Source organism: Marmota monax, unplaced genomic scaffold, assembly GCF_021218885.2.
Source record: "Marmota monax isolate L192 unplaced genomic scaffold, Marmota_monax_Labrador192_F-V1.1 WCK01_AAM20220418_F8-fsc00019, whole genome shotgun sequence".
Taxonomy (NCBI): Eukaryota; Metazoa; Chordata; class Mammalia; order Rodentia; family Sciuridae; genus Marmota; species Marmota monax.
This window is the reverse complement of record NW_026695242.1, coordinates 22,894,942-22,908,623: the sequence shown is the minus strand read 5'-3', so window position 1 is coordinate 22,908,623 and position 13,682 is coordinate 22,894,942. Positions and strand designations below refer to the sequence as shown.

The window sequence follows — 13,682 nt, the reverse complement described above, 5'->3', positions numbered from 1 at the left end:
TCCATTAAACTTTTATCTACTATTTTTTTTTGTAAATAATTTTCCCATGAATTTCATGCAAATAAATTTATCAGAGACAATAGCATGTTCATCTGAACAAACCGTTCATTTATGAAATGATCATTTATTTCTTTAATCTATTTACCTCACTATATCCACCAATTTTAAACTAATATCATGAACTTTTCCCAATCCCACTTATCTCCTGGCTTTGAAAATGTGCTTTAAATATTTGAGTACAGAACCTAAAGCTCTATAAAAGTCCTACTCTGATCCCTATGAAACACCATTAAAGTTCAAAGTGGTGTGCTCACTTGTAATGTATTCTAATAGACTCGGGAGTGCTTTATGAATAGACTATCTGATGAATAGATCAATAAATTATAAGCATTACTGAGTTCTACTTGACTCTCCTCTCTGATATGGCCTAAGATTTGGAAACATTATGCTTCACTAGGGAATCCCTGGGGATTCCAGAATCTTTTTAACTGAAATGAAAAGCATTGAGTTGAACCTGAACTATGATATGGTTTTTTTTTGTTTGTTTGTTTTTTTAAGTTTCCAAGTGCTAATTTTATTCTGTCTTCTAGTAAATAAGATCTATTTTAAAATAGATATGATCTTGGTTACTTTTCAAAATTTTCATGTTTGATGGAAATCTGTCTTATTACTAAATTGGTCATTGACTCTGTCCTTATAATATATGAGTGTCAAGGAAGATGTTTTAAAAGCTTTAATTGTTCCTGAGGAATTGATTCCTAGAGCCAATCAGCCCGGAGGCAAGTGAGTTTAGAAATTTCCTCTTCAGACTGGTATCACTAACCTTTTTTAGCTTTGTCTATGAGCATCTTATTCTGTAAGATGTCTTCTATGAAAAAAGCTTATGTGTGGTGCTTTAGATATGTTCCCAGAAAAGCTCCTGTGAGGCAACACAAGAAAGTTAGAGGTGAAATGATTGGGTTATGAGAAGTTTAACATAATCAGTGAATTAATTCCCTGCTAGGGATTAACTGGGTGGTACTTGAAGGCAGGTAGGATGTCACTGAAGGAAGTGTGTCCTTGGGAGCATGCCTTTGGGGTTTATAGGCTTCTGCAGTGATGTCCTGCCTCACCTTGTGCCCAGAGCTATGGAGTCACAATTTATTGACTGAGACCTCAGAAACCATGATCAGAGTAAATTTTTCTGCCTCTAAAATTGTTCCTGTCAGGTCGTTTTGTCATTGCAGTGAAATAAATAAAATAAATTAATAAAACAGTGTGTTTAACCAAGAATATCAGATTGTTGACTCGGAGATTTTAGAAAGCTGTCCATTCATTTGAAAGCTTGAGAAATAATCTGTAAATAGCAAGACTTACTGCCAGCTGCTGCTATATTCTCATACTTTCATTCTAAGTCTACATGTATGTCTTTCACAGGCTGGAACCCTACCTCTCCTATGTGTTTTCATTATCAATCTAGTCACATGACTATCTTTCAAAAGGCATTATCTCACCATGAATAACTTAAAATTACAGGGACTTTATTGTAAAGTTTTGATATAAACAAAATTATTATTTTGAGGGGAATCTTAGAATAGAAAGGAAGTGAAATTCCTATTACAACTTGAACTCAATGGCCATTTACCCTGTCCTTAAATTTCCCCTATTGTTTGTTGGGTACTCTCAGCCTTTAACCCATTTTTCTTTTTCTTTTTTTTTTTTCTTTTTGGTTCTGGGGATTGAACTCAGAGGCACTTAACCACTGATCCACATTCCCAGCTCTATTTTGGTATTTTATTTAGAGACAGGGTCTCACTGAGTTGCTTAGCGCCTTGCCACTGCTGAGGTTAGCTTTGATCTCAAGATCCTCCTGCCTCAGCCTCCCAAGCTGATGGGATTACAGGCATGTAACATGCCTGGATTTAACCCCTTTTTCTGACATGTTTTTCTTAACTCTTGTCCAGCCTGAAATTCAGAAATCTTAATTGCCTCTAAAAGTTAAATATCTTTCAGAAATAAACAAGCTTCTTATTTTTTGCCCACATCTTAGTTTGAACTAACAATCATTATGATAAACCATCCAAAGTCTAGACAAGGGGCATAGGCATTTGTAGAGGAATGTAGGATATTTCTAACAATATATATATTCTACATTCCCAGGTCTATATAAATGCTCATGAGTTAATAAAATAATTAGATGCTAAAAATATTGATAGAGTCAGAATAATCCAGAGGTGACTGGGAGATCCTAAATTTTCTCCAAACCTGACGATTTCAGGAAATCTGTACACAGGGAGGACAGAGTATTTTGGAGGCTACACATAAAAGATTTCTTATGAAAACTGAATGGATTCTTATCCAATTCTAAAATAACAACAACAAAAAGAATCTATTGCAAATTCTAGGAACCATCTCTTGAGCACCCTTTAAAAGTATTTAGTAGTAGACCTTGAAAGAGAGAGGAACTGAATTCTCATCATAAAGAGTCTGGAGCCAAAATTATTGTAGTAATACCTAAAAACAGAATGAAAAATAGCCTCTTTGCCAGACAAAACTCAGTTTTTATTGAAATATTTGAAAAAAAAAGTATTGAAACAAAAACAGAATAAAACTCAAATCAATAGCCTTACAGATGAAAAAATGGGATATTTCCATGCAATCCATCAAGCACTAGAGACAGAAGTTTCTTGAATAAAGATGTTGGTCGACAACTGTAAGCAGAGTGAGAAAACTAATCCTGAAAGTCATTGGAAAATCATTCTGTACTGTGGAAGAAAAGAAGGATGTATTGGGAAAATTAATTCTGATTTCAGGGTAATTATGTGTTCTATTTTCCATTTTATCCTTAAAGTTTAAAGGAAAAAACCCTCTAAATATGAAGAGACAAAATTGAGTGCTTTGATTCAGTTATAGTAATATAATTCACAAACCTCAACACAGTCATGCAATCTCTCCCTCAGAGTCAATTTATCCCTCTTTAGAGACAGTAAACCATTCAAAACTTCCTGACTTGTGAAGAAAAGATATTTTATAAAGTACTTTTTTTTTTTGGGGGGGGGAGTAATCAATCATAAGTAACTGTATTCAGTAAATTTCTAACATTTCTGCACATATAAGACCTAAGTTAAACTTTTAAGTAACTCAATCTATTTCCTGGATTTGTGTGGAGTGTGTGTGTGTGTGTGTGTGTGTGTGTGTGTGTGTGTGTGTGAGAGAGAGAGAGAGATTGAGATTTAAAATGAATTTGACCTTCTTAATTATTTTAAATCTTCTACTAATTTATACACAGGCAATCTGGACAAGCCATTTGGGTTCTAACTTAATATTGGTGAAATTTTTAAAGAGCAAATGTCTGCTATAGTTTTTCTATAAACATGTTGACAAAAGTTTGCTCAGCTTCCCTAGGGGCAAGAGTAACATCAACCACTATAGTGAATTCTACTATGACTTTTCTCTTCCTGTACAATCTTTGCTTTTAAAAAAATAATATATATTTATGCCAATAAATATATATATTTATTGGCATTCTGACTTATCTTCTATGAACTCTTAGTGATTTACCCGTAATCGTTGCTGTAATGTCTTAAATCTTGCTATTCCCATTTAAGGGGAATTCCATGATTGTTATCTTTCTTGTCCAAACATCAACTTTGCCTTGAATATGTATATTAGAATTCTTACCCTTGAAATTCCAGTTTTAGTCTTTGTCACATTTCAAGATTGATGAGGAAAAATAACAAGTGAAATATATCATAATGATCACCAATCTCTCTTAGAATGTCCCTTAATCATGGTTAAAATCACCTGAGGTGGAAGGATTTACTGCTTACCTGAACTTGTCAATTTGCAGGTGCTAAGAGATTATATAGCTAATATCACTGGAATAGTCCTGGACATAAGACTGTTATAGGAACTACAGTATTTTGAACTCAGCAGAAATCCCAATTAAAAAGTAATTACTTTACTGAACTTCTTAAGGAGATGAGTATTAGATAGGTTGAATCTCATACAAGAAGTGATACATGCCCTAGTGGCTTGGGAGGCTGAGGCAGGAGTATCATATGTTCAAAGCCAACCTCAGAAATTTAGCAAGGCCCTAAGCAATTCAGCTCTAAATGAAATACATTTGTATATAATGTGTGTATGTATGTATATATAATATATAATAATTATATATCTATAATCTATCTATCTTCTATCTCAAGGGCTAGGATGCGGCTCAGTGATTAAGCACTCCTGGGTTCAATTCCTAGGACCCCCCTCAAAAAAACAAAGTGATAAATGAAGGCTGAAAGAAATGCCTATCTAATATTTATGTGAAACATATAGCTCTGAAAGGCTCTTATTCTCACTACACTGTGTTACACATCTAATTTGTAAATAGCATAACCTTGATATAACTGTAGAGATGAGAGATGAACACAATCTGGTAGGTTAATTTGAATACTTCCTACTTGCATGCAACTGGCACTTGCTTTTAGTTTTCAATATCCTGAAGGATTTGGGGTCATTTTCAAGATATATTAATAGTTTTCTTTGCTAGAGAGTTATGGATTTGGTAACAGCAAAAATATTATTCAACTGTGTTTGACAAAATTGGAAATTTTAACTTGTCACTTCATTGATAGAAGTACCCATTTTTATTGTTCCTCTTTTCAAAGTGTTTGAAATGTCTTGCTATTTCTGTCCTACCCCCTTAATCATTAGTAAAAAGAGAAAGAGTCCATGGAGTTTTTAAACACAAACTAGTAAAATTATCAGAACACTCTTAGGTATCCTTGGACAAGAATATTTCCATGTCCAATTAGTTCTACATTTCTGACATTCACCAGCTTCCATCCTATAGGCTTTGTAGTTGTATGGTGTTGAGTATCTCTCCACAGTGAGCTGTTCCTTATAAAGGGAGCATGGCAATGTCCTAGAAAGGCCTGAAGCAATATTCAGTCTAAACACCAAGATACAAGCTGCTTGTTCATTATGTGCTCCCTTGTTCTTCTGTAGTATCAAGATAATTTAGATTAATTTCATAAGTTTTGCCACTCCATACAATGCTAAACTTGTCCTTTTATTCTTTTAATAATGTCTTATTATATATTTAAGATATATAAAATCAATCTCTCTCTCTCTCTCTCTCTCTCTCTCTCTCTCTCACACACACACACACACACACACACACACAAACACACACACTCCTTCCCTCACCCCAAGAAAAAAGACCTTTCTTCATTAAAGATGGACATTGACTATCTTGAGCTTTTAGAATTTGGACTTACTCATCATGTGAATCTATTTTAGAAATGATGTTCTTTGGGCCTCAGCTTATATTTTTCTGTCAATGGTCCTAATATGGTTCATAAAACATTTCTTGCACATTATGACCTTAGGGTTAATCTTCAGAAACCACTCAAATCACCATGATAATTTCGTCTCCAAAATTTTAAGTATGATTAATGTTGTTTATATTTCTTGGCTTAGATGGGGATTTCTAACAGTGAGTGTTCCTGAGAGTACTTTAGATGATACTTTGCAAGTATATAGACATGAAACTAATTCTTTAAAATTATTACATAATGTTGCATAACAATAAACTATTTTCTAATTGAGTGATATTTAATCTGCTTCCTATAATTCACTAAAAAAATGCTGCAAGAAATATTTTCATGTACACTAGTCTGACTTAATACAAGACATTCTGTAATAAGATAGCTAGAATTAGACTTTTCATATCAAAGAATATATAAAAATAAAATTTTGTTTAAGATTATCAATTTGTAAATACTCAATTTTTCATTAGTCATGTGTAAAGGTATACCCTACATTTTCATAAGTTTAAGTGAAAGAAATTGCTTGCTCTGTAGTTTTTATGCAATAAGTAAATTACTCCAGCATGGCTAGAAGTAATACAGCTTGCATACTTAATAAAAATTTTACATCATAGGATGTTAATGAAACTTACTCTACCCTTTATTTACCACATAATCAAGGGGTGTTGAATTTTTCAAAAATGATTCACATGAGCGAATTTCAGCAATGCCATAAGATGGATTACCTATGTCTTCTTGTCAACTAGTAAATGCATTATAAAATCTGTAAATCTATTACCTTCTCTACCTGATTTTTTTATTTCTTACATACATGAAAATAGTGGAATGCATTACAATCATAATTATCCATTCACAACACCATTTTTAATTTTGAATAAGTAAATATAGGAATTATTTCCTTCTTCACTGATTTAGAAACTCTAGTAATGTGAACAAAGCAAATGAGATCGAAGATATGTCAAATGTTAGAAGATACTAGAAAATAATCTGTGAAAATAAACAGGCAAATCATGAGAAAAAAATTAAAACCTACATAACATTCCTAACTAAAATTCTAACATCAAATAGCTGCTCATCTTGTGTCTTTATGGAAATAATCCCGAAAATAATCACTGAGGACACTCACAACAAAGCTAGCACCCAGAGATTATATTTATAATATCTGATGCAAGATTAATGGCACCATTTGAGAAAGAAACTAAAGAAGTCCTGAAACAGATTTTCCAAGTGAAGGCTTGCAACTTGAAAATATGTATACAAAAAATGTTAATTACAGAAATGCAAGGGTCAAAAGTAAATAAGGGGTAAAACCAGCTCAGGCACGATGTTTAATCCAGGATATGTAATCTTCATCAACAAAAGTGTCATCTAGTGAAAAGACTATGATGTGTTGTGCGTTGGCCCTAAGAAAGCAACTTTCCCTCTTTGCCTCCACTGCCATGATGGCACCCATGAAAAAGGTGTAGTGAAAGGAAGACACTAAAAAGAAACAGGTTCTTCAGTTCAACCTCAATTGTACCTGTAGAAGATGGAATCACGGACTCTGCTGATATTGAGCAGTTACTCCAGAAATCAAAATGAAGAGAAAAGTTGGGGATCTTAGTGGAGGGGTCAGGACCATCAAAAGGAGTAATAGCAAGATCACTGTAACATCCAAAAGGTATTTAAAATATGTCACCAAAAATATTTGAAGAATCATCTACATGATTGTTTGTGAGTAGTCACAAAGAGCAAAGAGAGGTAAAAATTATGTCATTTCTAGATTAACAGATTAATAACCAGGATAAAGAGGAGGAGAAAGATGAGTATTAAAACTATTTTATTTGGAATATTTTCTAGGCGTTCTTGAATAAAAATTGGAAAGCCCCCCCCCAAAAAAAATAATAAAAATAAATAGCAGAAAAAATATATGTACAATAGAGGGAAGGGAAGGGGGGTTAGAGAAAGGGGAGGGAGAGGAAAGTATTGGGCTGAACCAGAACAAATTATATTCTGTACTTTTATAATTACATAAAATGAATTCTATTGTCATGTATAACTAAAAATAAAACAATTAAAATGTCTAAAAATCTTTATTTTAAACAAAAAAGCAACTGATCATATCAAATCAGGCTCATGAGAATCTAACTGTAGTTTTTCTTTTGTTTATTTCCCATATATATGTACCAATTACAAGTGATTATGGTAAAATATTTAGTAAAATGAACTGATGACATGTGAAATTTCTCTTCAAATGTACTATTTCACTTCCTAGGTTACATTATCTCTGTAAAAGTAGTCCTAACTTAAATTGGTAGTTACTGTGTATTTGACTAATGCAGTAAATTAAGTACAAAAGCATATGATTATTGAGTATATACTATTAAGTATGTGTTAATCTTTGTATATATGTAACTGAAGAACTGAAATTGAATAATTGCAAGTTAAAAAAAAAAAAAAAACTATTAAGTAAGGGTTTCTTTAAGCCCAGATAGGTCAATTATCTTTTTCATACTTATCTTTCTTTTTTTTTTTAATAAAAATGAGGGTTTAAATTTTTTAATTGGTTGTTCAAAACATTACAAAGCTCTTGACATATCATATTTCATATTTTAGATTCAAATCTTTCTATATGACTTTGTCTTCATGAATTTTTGTCTGTGGATTTCAGAAAAGTAGTACCTGACTCAAAATAAAAATAAATTAATCAAAAGTGCTTAAGTGTCCCTGGGTTCAATCCCTAATAAAAAGAAAAGTGATACTTGAAACCCTACCACAGATTTTAAAACAATTTGCATTTTGATTGCTATTTTGATGCACTTTATCATTGGTACATTTCTTTTTAAAAAATAAATCTACATTACTGTCCAGGTTTTGAAATATACACAGTTATTGCTAATGCCATCATCCTAAAGCTGGGTCTACTGTGACCACAAAACCACAGACCATCAATCTGATGGCCTGCAATATTTCTGCTTTTGCAACTCTTTTTCTCTGGTGTGTTTGTATTTGCATGTGAATAAAGCCACTGCTCTACATGTGTAATTGTGTCAGCATCTGGATTTTCCAGGTATAACTGACAACAGATTGAAATGCAAATCCACCTCAGTACAATGTTACCTTTTCAGTCAAAATAAGTGCACAGGAGATATCAAGCTGTCAGGTAGTATCCAAATTACTATCTGCTCAGTCGACAAAAGAGTAACAAGTGCATTGAAGAGTATAAGCAAACTTGCAGACAAAGTTTCTTGATAAATAATTGTGGCAAGAAGTCGTTACATCTGTGGGTTGTAGCTCAATTAGCAATATCTTTAACAGGAAGAGCATCAGCTTGCCTCACCAAGGGACAGTATCTGTCAAACTAGGGTTTTAGCTTCAGGTTTAATAATGTGGCAGCTACTGGATTCATCCTCTGTTCTGTTTGTGTGTGTTGTGGTAATAATAATAAAAAAAATAACTCAGTCCATCCATAACAAAATACTTTAAAAAATACAACCATAATTCTGAGAAATTAAATGTATAACAGATCTTGTTATCTGTTCCATGTTGAAGGAAATTAAATATCTGGATGGTTATTTCATAAGAAAAAAATTAAAGAGACAAATGAATAACCCCAAGAGATGCTAATTGGCTTATTCCCAAGAACACAGAGAGAAAATGGTAGAGAGAACAAGAGTGCTGTTTCCTAATTACAAATTAATTAATTAATGCTGTCACCTGAAATAAAACACTAACTCACAGCAGTTTTTATGGATTCCCTATTTTTCCCACATGCTACTGAATCCACCAAAATCTTAAATTTTGTTAATTGTTTTATCCATTCATTCCAAATGATTACATATCAGAAATGATTCCTTGCAAGATGCTAAAGTAAGTTATACATTTAGGCTAGAGTGAATGAGCATATCTAATTTAAGGCAAAACTGAATTTTGCCTTTCCTCATTGAGAAGGTTCGGAAATATGGCTAAATTTAGAGAAAAGTTGGCATTATCTTTTCACTAATGGAAATCATACATGTTAAAAAAATATCAGCAACAGCCTTTTGAACCCTATTTCCAGATTTACCTTTAGTGTAACAGATAGTTTATTTCAAATAAAATGTTCAGGCTAAAATCACAGCAAACTTTAACTAATTAACTTCAGAAAAGGATATCATACAATGTACTACTTGAATTTACTCAGTTTCCCATTAAGAATGTTTCCTGTTATGAATTAGGGGCCCAACTAGAAAAAAAATCTTTTTCTTTGTTTTAATGAGAAAGCCAGGAATGAATATAACCTCCCAAATGACTATTTGGTGCCTCTTAAGGAGAGACTGGAAAATAGTATATTCATTATCCCAACAACAAAATAGGAATATAATTCTATCTCTAGATTTTTATGAAGATCAAGTTTAAAACAGAGATTCTTATCATTGAACCTAGCATAAGACAGAGCAAAACTCTATAAATTGTTGATTTCAACATTATTGCCATTCATTAATGTCTACAACATTTAGAAATTATGATATTATGTATTAAGAAATATGCCACATTTTTAGGGGAAAGTGAACCATAAAAATTGGAGAGAAAGAATATGCTGCTTTCTCTTCAGCACTGCCAAGGTAAAGGGTGCTTTAAATCAAACACTTAATCCACCCATTCCTGCTACCTAAATGGAATCACTTGTCTAGGAAAACTGGTGGAACCCAAATCATTACCATCCATTAATTCCTTTCATTTAGTTTAATCCCGATTGTACTTTTTGAATTAAAGCTTGGCTTCCAATTTCTGTGTTCCTGCAGGTAGAAAACATTATTATCTAACAAATTCATACATTCCAGTCCCTTTGCCAATTATATTTCTTATTATACATAAACACATTTGCATTTTGTCAAGTGGTTGTCATACATGGCTTTGGTTATTGTGATCTTTCCTCCTGAGTTCAATCACATCCAGATTTGCTGCCAAAGACTTGTGTTTCCAGATCTGTGGACCAGCCTCTGGCCCTTCCTTTCCCCAGCTAGGTGCTTGTACCTACTGAAACTTGACCTAAATGACCAGCTGGTCTCTCTAGGGAGTAGCCATAACCAGTTTTTCTCTAATTAGAGCACTGTGGCTATAAGTTAAAAAAAAATGTTAAAAAAACAGATACTGGATTTCAACAAGGATGCGTAACATGTTTCTAAATATTATTATTATGATGGTGATAAAGATAACAATGGGCAAATAAATAAATAATGACTGGAGAGGAGAATTATGTTACTTTCCAAACTGATGAAAATGTTTGTTATGTGCTGGGGATAGCATCTACACAGGGGTAGGTAATTGTCAAAACTCATGTAACTAAAATTTTGATTTCTTGTGCTTTATCTTATGCAAATTTACCTCAATATTTTTATTCAGCAGGAATGAGTACAAGATTTCTTGTGCACAAATAAAATGAATCATGACCATTTATATACAATGTAATATATACAATGAATTTGTGGCATTTTTTTATATTTAAAAGCTTATTTTAAGGGAAGTTTTAGGTTCACAGCAAAATTAAGAGGAAGGTACAACAATATACTATATACTCCTTAACCCACATATACCATATATCTGGTATATGCATAGCTTCTCCCATTACCAATATTCCTCTGCAGAGTGGTACATTTGTTACAACTGATAAAACTGTGATGACTTGTCATTATTACCTGAAGACCATAGTTTACATTAGGGTTCACACTTGGTATTGGTTCTTTATGACATCAAAAAAATGCATAAGGACATGTAGTCATCATTATACTATAATGAAAAACATTTTCACTGCTATAAAAATCCTCCATGATCCCCACTACCGCCCAGCCTCTGGGAACACTGGTCTTTTACCCTGTTTCCAAAGTTTTGCCTTCTCCATGATTGTCAGATGGAATTAAATGTATGTATCCTTTTCAGATTGGTTTGTTTCACCTAATAATTTGCATTTAGGGTTCTTGTATGTCTTCATGATTTGATGGCTCATTTATTGTAGTGTCGAATAATATTTCACTGCCTGGATTTACACACTACAGTTTACCCATTCACCTACAGAAGGATGTCTTGGTTTTAATCTTAAATTTGGCAATTAGCTCCTCTATATATTCGGGTACTGATTTTTTGTTTTTAAGTTTTCAACTTCTTTTTTTTTATTGGTTGTTCAAAACATTACAAAGCTCATGACATATCATCTTTCATACATTTGATTCAAGTGGGTTATGAACTCCCATTTTTACCCCAAATTACAAATTGCAGAATCACATTGGTTACACATTCACATTTTTACATAATGCCATATTAGTGACTGTTGTATCCTGCTACCTTTTCTATCCCCTCCTATCCCCCCTCCCCTCCCCTCCCATCTTCTTGTAAACACCAGTTTGACATGGCTATGTTATTCTGCATTGCATCAGCAAGGAATGTGTTCCATTTTTTCCACATCTTAACCAGCATCTGGTACTGTTAGTGTTCCAGATATTGGCCTAGATTCTAATAGTTGATTAGTGATATCAGTATTTTAATTCATATTTCACGGATGTAATGTGAGATATCTTTTCATATGTTTATTTTTCATCTGTATATCTTGTTTGTTTAGGTGTCTCGTTAAGGCTTTGGGCACATTCTTCAATTGTGTTGTTTTACTACTATTGAATTTGAGAGTTTCTGGGTGTATTTTGGATAATAAACTTTTATCTGATGTATCTTTTACAAATATTTTCTCCCAGTCCATAGTTCTTCTTCTCATGCTTCTTATATTAATTATCACTGAAAAGTTTTTAACTTTAATGGAGTCTAGCTTGTCAATTATTTCTTGCATAGATCATGTCCTTGATGTTGTATCTGAAAATTCATCATCATATACAAGTTCACATAGGTTTTTTTCCTATATATATTTTTAGTAAAAAGAATACTTTTGAAAGATAAATACAATAAAATTATATTATAATATTTCATTTTCTCTTCTTTTAATTATTTCAATCTTATTGGATATATTTTTATTGTGTCATAAAATCTAATGATGATTTATCTTTTCAAATGGCAAGGCTAAAACATTCCTACAATAAAGTAGCATAACCTTTTGTTTCTACTGTAATAGCTGAAGGACACTATGCTTTACAATTAAATATTATGTTGAAACTGTTTTGCTGCCTGAAACATTTTCTAATTAACTCAAAGAGAATTTTTTTTTCTTGGTACCTGGAATTGAACCCAGGGCCACTTAACTACTGAGCTACATCCCCAGCCCCATTTTCATATTTTACTTAGAGACAGGGTCTTGCTGAGATATTGAGGCTGGCTTTGAACTTGTGATCCTTCTGCCTCAGCCTCCATAGTTGCCGGGATTACAGGCGTGGGTCACTGCACCCAGCTCAAAGAGACTCTTATAATTTACCTATAAATATATTTCTAGATATAGTAAGAAGGAAATCAAAATGGATCAAAATATCAAACTTTATTGAGATTTTGAGAGGCAACCAGCAAAAAGTAAAGAAGGTATAGAATTATAGCATAGAAGACTTTCCTGCTGCACTGTCTCCAACCTGTGAAGCTTCTAGTATCTCATGAAACTCCCTAGAGTGATTCTGTGTTGTAAAAGCTGTCTCTGTTACATGCACTTATCTCATCACCTAAGTGTGCTTATAAGAATTAGATCTTTGCACCTACTTAAAAAGCTAAATTATATTTAATAAGGAGGCAACTAATTTTGTACAGTTTGGGTCATGAGATAATTGTGCTACATGGAAAAACATTTTCAAAGCTTAGTTTTTTTTATTATTATTATTCTTTCCTGTTACTCACTTGGCTTTAGCCATTTGCTATAATTTAAACATGGCAGGCATTTTCACTTCATAGTCTGATGGCTGAATTGTTCTTCACCTGAGATGCTCTTCTCCCAGACACCTTCATGGCTGGAAGCCTCCTTTACTCTCTGTCTCTATTCAGGTACAGGCTTCTCTTCTCTAAGAAGCCTATTTTTCCACTCTGTCTGAAATAGTTTACTTTGCACTCTCTCAGGTTTTATGTTTCTCCAATTTTAAAACAATACATATCACAACTTGATATGTTACATATTTGTTTTCAAGAAATGGCCTTTGGGGGCTGGGTTTGTGGCTCAGTGGTTGAGTGCTTGCCTGGCATGTGTGAGGCACAAGGTTTGATCTTTAGTACCACATAAAAATAAATAAATAAATAAACAAATAAATAAATACATAAACAAAGTTTTTTTTTAAAGAAATTGACTTTGTAGATCTAAAAGTCTCATTAGAATATAGTTTTCAATGAAGAGTGTTTTTCTTTTTTTTTTTTTTTTTAATTTTTTATTGTTGGCTGTTCAAAACATTACATAGTTCTTGATATATCATATTTCACAATTTGATTCAAGTGGGTTATGAGCTCCCA

The 13,682-nt window shown here is 32.8% G+C and overlaps 1 protein-coding gene and 1 pseudogene across 3 annotated transcripts in view; one reads left to right on the top strand and one right to left on the bottom strand.

Moving 5' to 3' along the window:
- Nucleotides 1-13,682, bottom strand: part of Pcdh15 (protocadherin related 15) — a 1,685,700-nt gene that overhangs the window by 660,982 nt on the left and 1,011,036 nt on the right. The window lies entirely within an intron of this gene.
- Nucleotides 6,746-13,682, top strand: part of LOC124075944 (large ribosomal subunit protein eL22-like) — a 34,557-nt pseudogene continuing 27,620 nt past the window's right edge.